We start from the raw sequence: 15,651 nt of genomic DNA on the forward strand, positions 1-15,651 counted from the left end.
CCCCCGTCTTGGTCGTTACACCCGGTCTCCCGTGGGAGATCCTAGTGCGCTGCTCTGACAGATCAGGACAGGACAGCATGGCACGCTCCTGCTACACGCTTGCCTCCTCTCCCCGCGCCTGCCGCCAAAACCGAACCCACTTGCTACCAACTGTGACTTGCCTCTCACAAATCAGCCAAGCTGTTATTCCACTTCAGTGGTGTTAAAAGATGCTATATGTTCACGAATTTAATGAATAATCTTGAGAATTTTTCAGGTTCCAGTTGAGTGGCTGATAATTTGTTACTTCCCTTAGGGATTAAGGTGTCAGTTTGCATCAAATGAAGTGCTTGTCGGATGGTCAGACTTTCAATGTGTCTGGTGATTTTTTTTTGGTGCATATTTTTAAATTTACAATCTGACATTCCCACCCACTTCACACAGTAATTGGCAAGGTGTGCAGAGGTCAAAAAGTAGTTCTCTTTCAAGATTCTCTTTTTGATTCTTCAAACAACTACATGTATGAGCACAATCAAGTGCAGAACCATGAACGCCTCTGAGGAGAATGTCCGAATGTGTGCGCTTTTATCCCCATTTGTATGATTCACTGCATCTCAGCCATCTCTGTACAGCAGACCGTTTGCTCCACCTTCAAGTTTGACCATTTGGAACAGGTATAAAGAGCTGATGCATGTGTGTTCTCTGGGACAAAGACTTTTAAACCAGCAGTAATAGTATTTGGTACAAAACATACTGTACAAAATGCTTACAGAAATTTGGCAGATGTTTTTTGTCTTTTGTCAGCTGTAAAATGATGGTCTTGTTAACTTCAGAAGGCCACTTGTGAATAGTTAATGGTGAACTACTCATACAAGTTAAGTCCAACAGAGTGCTAAAGTTTAACATTCAGGTAAGATTCATAACACAATGCTGTGGTGATTTTTGTTTTTTTTTTGTAAGAAACATCTAAGGACACGAACAGGGTTCAGTCAAGTAAGAAGGCAGGGGCATGACCACAATGTGGGGGCCTGATGGGCGCAAGTAGCCCACGCCTCTAATCCCAGTTAAGACAAGCCCGGCAGGCGAGCCGACACAAAGGAGCTTGGTCCAGTGTTAGTGGAATTAAAGCAAAGCCTCTCCTCTGTTGTTATGCTAATCCACAAGACAATGATTATCTGCAGGGCAACGTTGCCACGGTGATAAACATGGCTCTAGAGTGCCTCAATTAGGGCGCCAATTGCCAGAGGAGAGCATAGACCGAGTGAGGCGGATGATGCCGCTATGAACGGGAAAAAGGGAGAAAGTGCGGAAGGCGTTTTGTTATTTCAACCCGAGTGGATGGGTCAACTTTCAAATAGAAGGGTAAGCTTACACATGAAGCTTGACCCTCACAGCTTGACCTTGGCTGGGCTTGACCCTCTCCGTGCTGTAAAGGCCTCCCCACGCACTGGTACGAGTACTTCAATGGCGAACATGTAATAGCTCTCAAATGAAGACAGGGTATGTTATTCTGCAATACCTATAGAGTATCATTATGACTCTCAGTAACATGTTCTCTGTGTTGTGCATGTGGAATGAGTCAGTATGCCATACAGGGTTGCGGCTTGTTTCATTCATCTTCAAATACGACAGACTAGCAGTTCAGGTGGTTGCACTGTTCTAGTTTTTGTTTAAACATCAAGAGTTGGAGGACAACCATAACACTGGATTCATCTATAATAATCCTTCATTTACTCCACAAATCAAAGTGAGGAGGCAAAGCCCTCGCCGGGTGTTTAAAGCTCCTCACTGAGTTGAGGTGCCAACTTCAATTCTTTGCTGTTGTCACAAGATCAAAGAAAAGTAAAAACCAGGCTAGGGGAGGCTGTTTTCTGTTTCTGGAGCGGCTTGTCACGCAGCTATTTTACAGATACATATTTGAAAACCTGGTAGTGTGGCTGACATCACACGGGTGTCTCCTCGATCCTCGTCAAAACTAGCTCTGGGCCACCGACATAGACAGACAGAATACATCTCGTTGGTACAGACTACCTCCATCCTGTCTATCCAGTCCTCCGGTGCGTTTTCCTGCTGTTTTCACGAGGGATGTTTCATCATTTTTCGGTATATGGTCAGTCAGTGGCTCTTGTTCTCTCCCTCTTTTCCCTCTCTCCATCTGTCCCACAGCTCCAACGGCATAATAGGCCTTGGACTGCTGTGTCATCTCATTGAGTCCTATCAGGGGCTCTTATGTCTGACTGGCATGTTGTTATTGCTCTCTCAGACCACAGCTTAAACTGAGAAATGGGTTTGCCAAGCAGGCCCTTTAAAGTCCCGTATGCATTGATGGCACTAACAATGAGGAGCAGTTGGGTGTTGGAGGGTGGTACCGCGACAACATGAAACAAGAGGAAGGGGAGGAGGTGACAAAAATGTGATGCAACACCCCTGAGGCTACAGTACATGACAGGTATGTCAGATGCAAATGGTCTCATGCTGGTTTGCCAAGGGCTTTGCCATAGGTGAATGCCACTGCTGCCACTCTCACAAATGTTGAAGGAGGACTGAGCGGCGTCAGTAAGCTTGCAGAGGTAGCAGGATGTTTAACAGAAAAGTTCCTGATATGGTAAAGCAAAGGGGGGGGTTCGGTTTGACAGGAAGCTTAGCGTAGGGGTTGGGTTTGAACAAGAGGTTCAACAAGGTTTACAACTTCGCCCCGCCAAACTAACATAGCTAGATGTTACGGGCAAAGTATTTTAACCCCATGACCTCCACTGAAAAAAAAGAAAAAGAAAGGGACAACAGAAGTAATGCAAGCACACTACCCTTCTGCCCCTGAAATTGGCCCATGCTGGTTAAATCACACTCCTCCACATATGCAAACAGCTAAGCTATAGTTACACTTTGTATGACTGATGACTCAGAGACACCGGCGAACACTTAACCCTCCACTGAATCATGCACAAGCTCTAAGCTGAGAGAGATAATGTCTTGTAGAAACAAGGTTTAAGTTGTACCACTGTAATGGGGAGGGTAGTACACTGTGGTACCGCAAACCTCCACATTGCACTCAACAGCAGATATTTGGGTAGAAGTCTGTTTCTTATACATTATTTGTGAAGCAATTGTTCTCCAAGGCATGACAGGAAAGACAGCAGAAGCCACAAAGATGAGTCAAACCTACACACAGCTGTCTGGCAAATGTACGGCTTAATTTTTAACCTCAACATTATAGAACTGTAACTGTGTACACAAGAATGCACGGTGGTTTACACTTCTGCAATTATTTATTTTAGAAGTTATGAGGAACTGAAAAAAATCTGTCAATCAATTTGCTCCTTTGTGATGGAAATACCCATGGTAGCCAATGAGATCTGTGTTGTCTTGAGAATAACATGTTGATTTTGACAAGACATGCACGTATGAACTGCCTCTACAACCTACAAACGCCTGCCGTCTGCGCTGTACAAGTGCTGAAAATTTGTATTGATATTGCAGTATCAAAGAAGGCAAAATTTTTATGCAATATGAGCATTACACATTTTATGACTCAATCAATAACTAAAATATCGGGAAAGAGACTTTTCTGGCAAACACAACTCCTTAATGCCCAGAAATACCATTAAGCAACAAGAGATTGGACATCACGGAAAGGTCTAATGGGAGATATTCCAACAATAGCCCAAAGGGGAAGCTCCTGGAAATGCTTCAAGTTACATCTATTAAGTTAATAAAACCTTAAATTGATTTTTCAAATGCATTGTAACTGCAATACATGTCAAAAATAATGCTGATGTGATGTTTTGTCCACATTTTGCAGACCTAACTCTGTGGTAGTCAGTTTGGTCTTGAGCAAATTGCACAGGTATGAATTAATGTCAACTCATTGCGAGGATCATGGTGTAATCCGCTCCTTAACACCTCCGTGATCCTCCAGTTTGTACAATGATACGTCTGGCTCTAGGTTGTGTATACTCAGGGAACAAATATTAAAAAACATCATATCTGTCCACCTAAATACTGTTGGACCAAGTGAATCCAAAACAAAGCTGATGGTGGTATTTCAAATTCTGGTGAATTTGTAACACAAAACCGAAATTATTAGGTTCAGGAATACATACATTAAGTCATGCCTGCTCATGACTGTGAACAAATTCATTTCAAAAGACATTCTATTACACATTTCACACACACCAGGTTAAGATTTTAGTCATTCTTTATAAAATACTGCCCTGGTTTTTACTGATGTCCTCGAGTAAATCCACCACAGCCCTCAAGGAGAGTTGTGAGAGAAATCCACCTGCTGATAATCTCACACTGTTGAAAATCATCAATATGTGATGAACAATGCATTCAAGTAGTTATTCTGTGATAGTTGTAATTTCTGTTTTGTTGTACCCACTTAGCTTCAGCCTTCCTAGTCTAATTCGACTTGTTAGTGATTTCCTATATTTCCCAGAGTGCTTTTCAACAACCTCAAGAGAAAGGCCTGACGAGCTCAATGGAACAAGCTGTTTTATTCAGCTGTGGGTTATAGACGTATACGTAGAAAGAAAGAGATAGTAAACATACCAGAGCTTTAATCAAGAAAGTTCTGCATTAAATTGATTCATGCATTCTGGTCTTTCAAGGCTACTGACCGGAGAAATAAGCAGCACAGCTTGGTTAACAATGGATATCTACTCGTATAATTGTAGATCATTATTCAGAGTGTTCAAAATAAAATCTTTGTTTGATTCTGAGTGGGTGTGTTACTGAAATCTGAAATTTAAATCTGGGCTTCTCAAAAGAGGGAGTGGGAAAAATACACCATCAAGCAATTACATGGTTCCAGAAATATAAGTTGAAATTGCCACAAACTATTCTTAATGTTTTAAAAGGTAGATTTTTCCACAAGGGGAATTTTCCCTACAGAGAACCCAGTCAAAGACTTGGCAAAAGTTGCCAAGGGACTTTTTTTTGGAAGTTCTTGCTTCTTGCTGCTGTGTATGAATGCAGACTTTGCTCTATATTCTCAGTGTGGCTGCTGTCTGATTGCTGCCCTACTGTCTTCCACAGCACCATGCTGGACCAGGTGACAGGACTCCTGCCACGGAAATCCAATCAGGCCAATCCTCTATGATCCCTCACAATCCTCTCACCCGCCGCCCTACAACGCTAACCATCAGTAACACACTGCACATGCAACACACACTGACAATGAACTCTTTGATAGATATGGAGATGGACACACGCACATTAACCACCTCACCTCCTGTGAACTTGGCAAAGACATCGGTGGGGCTTAGTGCTAAGAGAAATACTGAATCCCTTCCGGCCATGAAGGCAACAGTGTAGCTGACCCTACATTCTGACCTCTCAATGGAGGTCACACAGATGAATTTTCCCCTTGGGGATCAATGGTGCAAGAGCAAAAAATCCACAAACACTCTCCCCACCATTCAAACAAACCCTCCAGGTTGCCGGACTGGCACCAGTGACATAAATAGACCTCCGCCTGCGAGAAAGATAAAGTAGGCCTTTCATCGTGGTCCAGGTCCCACTTTCCTGGGGCCTAGGGCTGCACCCTCTCTGGACCTGTGTGGAGGTCACACACAGGCCACCCAACACTGGCCAGTACTGGATCAGATACCGCTGGGTAAAAGGAGGCCATTCAATAGTCCTTGTGTATGTGAGGAGAGGTGGAGTGGCTGCTGGGAATTTGGGCTTCCTGTTGAACAGTATAATATCCACAAACCCCCATGCAGAGGCGGGCCTGTCACACAACCCTTGCTACCCAAGTGTGGGAAATGCACCCATTCTGTCACATGAGCTCATAGTCTTGTTGTTTTCTGTTTCTATGTGTGCATCTTTGTGGGCTTGTGCATTCAGTATTCTGGCCAAAGACTGAATTTGGGCTATTGTCACTGTGATCCTAATGGCCAGCATCTGGCTCTCTGGCTGTCCTTTTATTTTTGGGGGTGGGGGGGGGGGATAGGGGTAAAGGGGTGAGAGTGAAGTGTAAGGCCCTATGAAATCTGTTTTAATTTTTTCCAGATTCAACTTTATTTTTTCCCAAATTCCTTGTTTTCGGTTTTAATCTTTCTGAATTCTGTTTTTTTTACGATTTAAGCGTCCATTCCATAGGGCCCTAGAGGTGGGTGATCTGACTGCTAGTGCCTCAAGCTGTGCAGCTGTCCCAATTACTACCTCTCTCTTCTCTCCTAATTTCCCCTCCATACCCATCTGCCTCTTCTGCACTCCAAATCTCTGTCCCATCCATGCATGGATGCCACTAGTGTGGATTTGTGCTTTCAGGAGGCTCCCATGCTAAAAAGAGCCCTTTAGAGACCGAAATAGGTTTACATTCTGTTTTAAGTTAGACGCTGTGAGATGCACAAGACCTAGACAGTGCAGTATCTTATCAGGCAACTGAGGTTTTTTTTAGCTGCATCTCTGAATCCCTCCAGTGCTTCCACACCTGCTCTGGTCCTGGTCTGAGATGTGGACTCAGAGGGGCTGACGAGGCTGTTTGATGGGCCATGGGCACTGAGCATCAGGGGATTCTGTAGGTAGGTGGGTGGTTGCTTGGAAGGGAGAGGTATGGGGGCTGTTAATGTCCCACAGTGTAGGTCCCTCAGCAACTTCTGATGAGCTAAAAATTCTCAGTGTGTCATACCCATGTGAATTCAGTTCCTCATGCAGAGAAGGCGCCACAAACTTCACTGCATTCTTCTTGTCCTAATGCGAAGCATTCATAATGAGAGTGAAAAACTAGAATAAATACAAACATAAACCAACACACCCACACTCAGTGATATGTATGCATATACATAGACACAAATAAATGCAAAGGCACAGGAGGCAACAAGGGACAGTTAAGTGCTTCAAACTGTAAAGGAGGAAAAAAAAGGGGAAGGAGAGAATTTAAGTGCTGCATGTAGATGGGTACATGCCTATTTCTGGACAGCTCCAACAAGCTGAGAAGAAATGTCGTAAGACCCACTTCTCAGCTCAGGCTGCAGCAGCTATAACTCCTTGAGATACAGCAAAAGTAAGCACACACAAACAAACACACATCCTCCCTGATGAAAGTACACTGCAGGCAGGAGGGCCAAACAGAGCTGGGGTTGCACACTCTTTGATGGGAAGTCCAGGTCAGGATCTCTGACAGGTCACAACAGTAACAAGGACAGGGTACCCTTAAAGCTACCTCTCAACCCAACACACATTCAAGCATCCTTCAAACCCACCCAAGACTGTTGTGGCTAAGGCGCTCTGTGATCTAGATCCAGTCCCTACACAAATCCAATCTGATGCCACATGGCTATTGGGCCAAACTCCTATTGTGCCTGTCTGACTGAATTCCTATTCAGAACTCCCCTCCTTCCATCCTGTCTTTAGAAATTCAGCTGAGTAAGACAGGTAGACAAGCAGCGAGACATTTAGACAGGCAGACAGCAGGGCAGGCCTACTGGGGGCTTTTCTTTTTCTGCTGCCGGAGAATGCTATCAGCCTGGATCAGGCTAGCCTGCTCAAGCTGAGCTTCAGCAGCCTCACAGACCAGCCCGCTTTTCTCCATGGAAACCTGCCCCACACTAGCCCTGTGATTGGCTCGATCACTAGACAGACACTCTGTCTTACAATACAGATAATAATGGCCCTCCGGGAGGATGAGAGCAGAAGAAGAGTGATGGCAGAGAGGCCTTTTTTTCCACAGATTTTGCCCTTTGGAAAGGCTGCATTCTGCAACCTTACAAGAAACTAGAGACTACAGGTATGTTGCTGCACAAGGCATGCAGTTGATTAGCTCTGCAATCCCTACCCTAATGCTTGAGACATCACAAAAATCCCCAACACATTACCACTGTAAGAGGCTGATGATGATTTTCTCATCTATTTACTGGGGTCTTCAAAAGCCTAGAGAATAGAGGAGACAGAAACAGGGCTTTTAACTAACTTTTTCCACAGCATCCTCACAGAACCGTCCCGAAATGCAATCTAAGCCGTCCCGAATTTAAAATCTTTGTTTTTCTACCTTATCATTGGTTAAAATCATTCAAAGTAACCCTCAACATAAAGAAAACATCATACAAATGTTTAGATGATAAATTATAAACCTTTTTTATTCAAATTCATCTTAAAAGATTAGATTAGAGACTAGAGGTTAATCTCACAAAGTCTCGCTTAAATTTGAGCCCTGGACAGAAATCAGACACCAAACACCAGCCTCACATAAAAAATACCAGCCAGATATCAACACTGGTCATAGAAAGATATTTCACTGAACCACATGCATGACACAGTAATTCTTTATCTTTTTTGTCTTGACAGACCAAGCCTTAAATGATAAGACTTGTGTGTGTGTGTGTATCCATATATAATAATTTCAGTCTTTCACTACCTCAAAGCAGGAACAACAAAAGCTAAAGCGTCTTTTCAACATCTTCTGCTCTATTTACAATACATTGTGTGGAATTGGGATACAGAAACCCTGCACAGAGATTAACAATACCAACAAAACAATGCTACCAGATGATCATTCTTCTTTTGGTAGTCTTGTTACTGCAACTGGCTACAAGAATCATTGTGTCCTGCATAGCCTCTTCACTTCAATGTTCTTTGTGTTTGTAGCATGAGGCCCCCAAACTGGGAACATGTCTTCAAAATGTGTTGTTTGTTTCCTCCGTAGCTCCATTCAGCCTTCTCTTCTCATGCGTCTGACGTTTTCAGGAGAAAAAAAAAAGAAAAAAAAAAAGATATATCTGGGACAACAGGGGTGCAAAAAGGGGATGTATACACAGCACACTGAAGCCAATATCAAGCATTATACACACACTGTACACTGAGCCAAAACACTGTGATGCTTGAAATTAGAATGGCTTTTCATGCAAACAGAGGCGCTTGCTGTGCAGGTGACAGGCTGGTATTGCAGAGAGAATTGAAATGAAAAACAAATCCAACTGCTGTTTTAAATAAAACTCCAGTTGGCAGTAAGGCTGGGTCTTACAAAAATCAATTTTCCTATTCAAATCGATCTTTATTTGAATGATCTGATAGCGATTCATAAAATCCCAAGATCAATCTTCTAATATGCCTTTTCCTGTGGATGCATGACGCTTTAACCCCGTTAGTCTTGGCATGACCAGCCTTTGGTTCTTTGTTCGACGAGATCTCGTGGCCAGATCTCACATACAACGAGATCTGACCACGTGAGATCTCGTCGAACCTCGGTTTTAATCAAAAGACATGTCAGGAGCTGCTCCGCTGAAAGCACCGCCAAGCCTGGTCGCATTTTGGATTTAAAAATTAGCTGGACAAAAGCAAAGCTATGTGTAAGATGTGCAAAACGGAGGTGAAATATTGTGTTAATACTCGTTGACTGTATAGGCTGTAGACTTGCACGATATTGTGTTGACTGCTGTAGTGTGTTGGTTGTGTTGAAGAAAAATGACATTAATGTAACTGCTTTGAGGTCAATTCTCAATATAAACATTCATAGTTTTAATAATGCACCAGGTTAGATGGTTCCCTGTACAATTTACAGCATTAGTTCTCTGAGAATCTCTTTCACATCCAAGCAAAATTGGTATTGTTACTTATATCCCTAACTGAATTTATAATGAATCGAATCAGAAATCAAATCGGGACCTTGTGAAACACAATCCAATCGATTCAATAAATCAGTATTGATACCCAGCCCTACATGGCAGTGACTTGCTGCACTAAACCAAACACAGGAATGGTTCTTGCCACGTGACAAATGTGCACACTGTTAAATACAGATAAAACTATGAAATGAGTCACCGCCCATTTTTGCTCACCGCACCGCATCTAACCTCTTTGGCAGAGCAACACTAATATGTTTAATGAACTCATTAGTCAAAAATGAAGACAGACAGTGGCATGAGGCATGGAGGGTGGAAGCACAAAGGGCAGAGAAAGAGGGAGGGAAAGGAAGGGGAAGGGAGAAGAGACAAAATCTACCTCTCTAGAAACCACATTCTCCTGTATTATAGATGCAGTATCATGTGTTGCACTCGCTACATGGTAACAGATACAACGTTTGTCCAATGTCATCAACCCAACAAGCAGAAACAAAACAAGGTGGGAGGTATTTTCCGAAAAAAAAACCCTCAAATTAAAGTAAATTTCAAGGGTTAGTTTGAGGGTTAGTTTGAGTGTTATCACTACTATTTGATTTAAGTGCTTCATCAAAATTTACGCAGCCTGGGATGAACTGCTCTAATGTAATTATTTGCACTTGGCTGATATAAATGGGTCCACCCATGGCTATGCCTATTAATTCCAAAAATGGCAAAGCCCAGATCAAAGCAAATGGTTGCCAAAGCATGAGTCACTTTGCTTTATGTAAAATAATTGGCCCCTGACAGTTTAAAACTGTTCAAATTCAGACAGGCGTCTATCTGAAGCAGCACAGTCACCCACCACTGGAATCCAAGACAGACTTCCCCTGCCATGGCATAGACTGCTGTCACTGCAATATATATGGCTGTTTACTTATTCATGAATGGATTAGGGCAACTAACTCAATCAATCTACTTCCAGTTACCAAGGCTGACTTTATTAGATAACATTAATGATGCATTAGTTGTCCATAGGTGTTGAGTTTCTCCCTTGTCAGCAACTACAATTCAAATGAGAACACAATGGATACTGGCTGCAAATGGATCGAAACTCTGGCATAATTGTGGCACTATACAACACTATGAACTAATCATTTATTGTCAGACAATACGCTGTCAAAGAAAGAAAAATCACAGCACGTGGTGTGGAGCTGAAATATGTCTTGTAATATTAACTCCAGACATCAAGTGATGTGATACAGTTCAGCTAAAAAGCCATACCTCATCCACATCAATTGATTTCATGAGAACGCAATAAGACATTCATTTTCCATTGAATCTGTCTTACTATACTATACTGTTCCTCTACATGCTTTGATCTCAGCGTCACTTCTGAGATCATGACAATATTACAGCCATCTGTATACACAGAGTTGGCTGTGTGAGCTGCACATTTCTCACAAGCTTTTTGGTGGCACTTTTACATCACTATGAAGGTGTTCTCATGGGTGCTCCTGCTGGGAATTGAACCTCTAGTCTCACCAGCACTGACACCAGACTCGATCAGCTTGAGCTACACTGAACACATACACACACACATACACTGCCTGTGCATGTGAGTGCTGCCATCTTATCATCTTCCTTGTCAAGTATGTGTGTGTGTGTGTGTGTATGTGTGGAAAGGATGGGAAACAGAAATCACCCTGCAGGCTCCCTCATGACTGTCCTAATGTGATGAAGATGAAGATGACGCATGGACTGAGCCGAGCCGTTTTATTTCATAATCACATATCAGAGGCCTTATTACACATTAACCACACCTCCAGAGATACTGAAAACAAACGCACGCCTGGCTCTGGCGATTATTACAATGCAATTCCTGATAACTAGCAAGCAGCAGTGCAGTGAGGCTGTTAACACAGGCGGCTGCTTTGTCTGCTCGCCACACATAAAACACAATGAAGGAAAGACACTGAAGGATGCACACACTTGTCAAACAACACCCACCCCTCTCCCTTCCTATGTCATGTGTCTTTATTTTCACGTGGAGGTCAAATGAGTTTCACTCTCATTTAACGGTGAGAACTCAAACATGCCCGCGACAAACAGAGCAAACAAACGCAGACAAGACAGCTAGCTCACAGGCTACACGCTTTTAGCACTTCTGATGCCTTTAGCTCACAATAAGGCTGCAAAATCCACCAAATGAAACCACTTTAATAACGGTTGACTCACGCTTCCCAGTCCATATAATGCCGCGGTGTTAAAAAGAGGTTTCAGACTGAACTACCCTCTGGCCGTTACGCAGATACACTGTAAATTGTTTTGAACATACCCCACTTGCCTTTCTCAACCCGAATAAGCAACAAAGGATGACGCGGGGTAGTTTATAGGGAAGTAACGTACGCAACTACCAACGGTTCATCCCTCTAAAGCAGAGAAAAAAAAACATCCGAGTAACGGCGTTCATATAACGGGACCAGAAATCCCTGCCTACCGTGACCGCTATTTGGTCACTGTGCTCTCGGCAGCGACGCAGTCAACAGGCCGAGATGTAGCGGGGGAAACTGCCTCCGTGTCTCCTACATTTTTCCGCCATGCAGTGGAGTTAATATCACCCACCTTGGCGTGATACACCGGCTTCCAGCGGCATCCGACCGACGGGGCGCTGCGGAGGCTGGTCTGACGCCGCAGCAGCCTGGGATGTGTTGCTCCAGAAAACTGAGAGGAAAGGCTGCGGCGGAAACAGAGCTGCGATCTGAGAATACGGCAGCCAAGGCTGCTCTGTGGGGATCTGCTGGTCTGGATGGCCGGTGTCAAAGTAGACAAGAGAGGGGGGAAACCTAACATCCGATCACGGCTTTTCAAAATAATATGTGGTCACTAAGCACAGTGCAGCACAGTGTGACCATGTGTTAGTTCATTGTCCTGTTTATTATATGTGTCTGTATTAACTGGCAGATAATTATTCACATGAAGCAACACTACAAATAAAGACACCTTTTTGTGAGTTTAATGTTTAACACCTGTGCTAAATATAATTTATTTGTTGATCGTCATTTAGATTTTCTGAGGTACATTTGACCACTTCAGCCTGGTGGAAATAAACTTTTCCCATTTTGTCTTTGGTGACCTGTCTAATAGCTAATAAATAATTGTAACATAATTTGGGGCAGTGATCTTCAAACTTTTTCATGTTAAGTACCCCTAAACTGACACAAATTAGACCACGGACCCCCGTTTGGTTAGATTTGCCCAAGGGTCCCCCATCTGATAAGATGTTTGCTTTTAGACGTTTTATTACAGAAAGTGTATGAAACCCATGACCAAAATAGTCATACATTCTGTCATTGTGTTACTTATGGATGGAATTGTAGTGAAAATAAATTATTCCCCTTTTTTCTGGGGACCCCCTGGAACTCCTCAAGGACACTTGAGGGTCCCTGGGCCCCATATTGAGAACCACTGATTTAGGCTATCAAAAGTAATTCATCTATACTTTTTCTCCACTTATGCCCTCCAAAACTTATTTTGTTAAATCTGTGCTGAAATTTAATTTCCTACTTGAATTTTATTTTATTTTCCTCTAAAATATCGTGATGCATTTCTATGCCACGTAAAACACTTTGAATCAACTCTGTTTTTAAAATAAACTTTAACTGCAATGATTGTATTTCCCCTGAAATTACTCACTGGGTAATTTATTTTGAAGGCAAAGAGGTCCCATCTCCTGTTTTTGTCTGGTTCTCGCTGGCTAGCTTGACTCTTGTGATTCCGACCCTGCTGGGAGTCGTTTGGAGTGGAAGCTGCAGTGCGCATACCAGTGTCAGGTTGTTGTACTGCAGTCTGGTTGATACACTGACAGACTGACCGGCGGGGGTGGGGGGGGGGGGGGGGGGGGGGTGAAGGGTAGCCTACCAACTCCCCCACTCCCCCGAAGGCTGACGCTCAGCTCGACCTTCGGGGTGCAGGGGGCAGCATCGGTGCAGGGGGCAACATCGGTGCAGGACACAGCCTCAGTGTAATGTTGTAGCCTCAAGTCCTTACTCATATCGAAAGTGATCATGTCACTCATAGTTTCCCAAGAACAGCACTCTGCTCTTGTAATCATCTGTCACAACCTCTTCTCTTTCTTCAACATAATCACCAGAATTCGATTCCCTCTCATTTAAATGATAAGAGAAAATAGTTTGATATCCAGTGTTTTTATCTAGCTTGATAAACTCGAGTGCAGTGGGAATATGTCAAGACAGATAAAGAAAACTTTTCTATAGTTTTTCCACCAGGTGGAGGAGACACATTGAGATATGTCATTATTGCTCAGTTCCTCAGTTGAGATAGATTTTCCAAAACACTGGATTATGTTAACATTTTACATTTGTCTGTCAGCCAGAAAGGACTGGTTTCAACATCGAGGGTACACAGAAAAAGACTTACTCTTACATCCGCATGTCTTGAGCTACGTGTAATCTCACTCTTAGTAAAAACCTAGCAGACTTACAGTGTTTATCCATTCATGGTACTTGCAGTAATCACACTGTGGGGACAAAAGTGTGTTCACACAGTCACAACATGGGGACTTGACTGTCAGTCAGAGACAGAAACTGGTGCCCACAAGAACCGTAGGGTTAAGTATTGGTTTTGGTCAGTGCTAAGGTGGGGCAAGGACTGTGGTTAGGCAACCAGTGATTATATGGTTTGGAATGAAAGTTTAGTCATAACAATGCCAACTGAAGTGATGAAAAAGAGAATGTGAGGGTGAAAGTGGAAGTGAGAATGTATCTTCATAACAACCCTTTCTTTGTTTGAAAGTGGTTTCAAAGACAAAGTTCATAGCAAGGTCTATGGATCATCCTGAGTTACCAGGATATTGTTTCTGGAAAGACATTGTTTTTAATACTTTGAGCACCACAAACAAAATTCCATTCACCTCTGTTGTATTGGGATGAGAACTGTCAGAGTCAGATATCTTAATACCTTGGCAAGTAAAGCCTCTCTGTAAGGTTAAATCCCACTAGTAACAAGAGAGATGTGTTTTCTTGTGAACAAACTCTTTAATAAAAATAGCAATATACACATACCATATCAAGAAAGCAGAAATTAACAGGAAAATATTGGACAGCAGCTGTTTTCAGTGATAATTTGCAGGAACAAATTAAAAAGTAAGTTGTTGTTCGCAGCGGAAAGTTAAGTCATAACATAACCTCTGAAATGAGTATAGGCCCAACAATGAACACCACCCCCCTAGTCCTTTTGCTGTATACTATTTACAGCTCTGCACGTCAGCTTTTTGAGTAGTAGATTATTTACATATTGTAAAGATTACATAATGCAGGCGCATAGCTCATCCATTTAGGTTTGTAAATAAATAGCACACCTGAGTGGACAGGGCCTCTGGACAAGTCATCAGTCACACAGCTATAAACCACTGCTGTAAAGGCTGCACATTATCACACTCAGCAGTCTTCTTGTGGAGACCTGCTTATTCATTCATTCACAGTCATGGTTCAGATTACATGGCATTCATTTTAATTTAGGCTAGTCAACTTTACAGCAGAAATGTTCATTGATTTGAAATGGACTCAACAAACAAAGACACCTTTCTTGTATGCATTTCATGTCTGCACTCCTCGTCACAACATTAGGTGATACATATTAGTGCAGTAGTTGCTGTTTAGTGTGTGTAAAGATCTATTTTATCTGTATATATCATTTACCCCAGGTGGTATGAAAAAGTAAAGCAACAAGGGAAGCCTGTGTATGTGCGTGTGTGTGGATGGGTGCTGTGAAACAGTAAACAGGCTTTCAGGTATAATTTGTTGCCCTTGAACATGTAATTTACTGTACCACTCTCTGTGAACTACCATATATGGCTGTTTTTTCTATCCTCGGCTTTTACAGTCACACTTGAGAATTAAGTGACTAAATCAAATTCATAATACCCAAGGGCTTTTCATTTGCTGTTGCTTCCCCATCTATCTTTGAAAAATATCCAGCCTGCCTCTGAGAGGTCTCACTCCTGTGGTGAGGAGCTGAATCACAATAACCACCCCCACCTACATTTGGTACACACATAATTTCCGTCTTACTTAGTGGCCCTGACTGCTAAAGCTGATGCAGTAGCACC

At 42.8% G+C, this 15,651-nt stretch overlaps 1 protein-coding gene across 2 annotated transcripts in view; it reads right to left on the bottom strand.

Moving 5' to 3' along the window:
* The window catches only part of fut8b (fucosyltransferase 8b (alpha (1,6) fucosyltransferase)), an 88,103-nt gene extending 75,758 nt beyond the window's left edge, over window positions 1-12,345 (bottom strand). For both annotated transcript variants that reach the window (XM_042390951.1, XM_042390952.1), the window contains exon 1: window positions 12,147-12,345. The gene's annotated coding sequence lies outside the window, so the exon portion shown is untranslated. The remainder of the gene's footprint in view (window positions 1-12,146) is intronic.
* Window positions 12,346-15,651: the final 3,306 nt, after the last annotated feature.

Source organism: Thunnus maccoyii, chromosome 17 (genome assembly GCF_910596095.1).
Source record: "Thunnus maccoyii chromosome 17, fThuMac1.1, whole genome shotgun sequence".
Taxonomy (NCBI): domain Eukaryota; kingdom Metazoa; phylum Chordata; class Actinopteri; order Scombriformes; family Scombridae; genus Thunnus; species Thunnus maccoyii.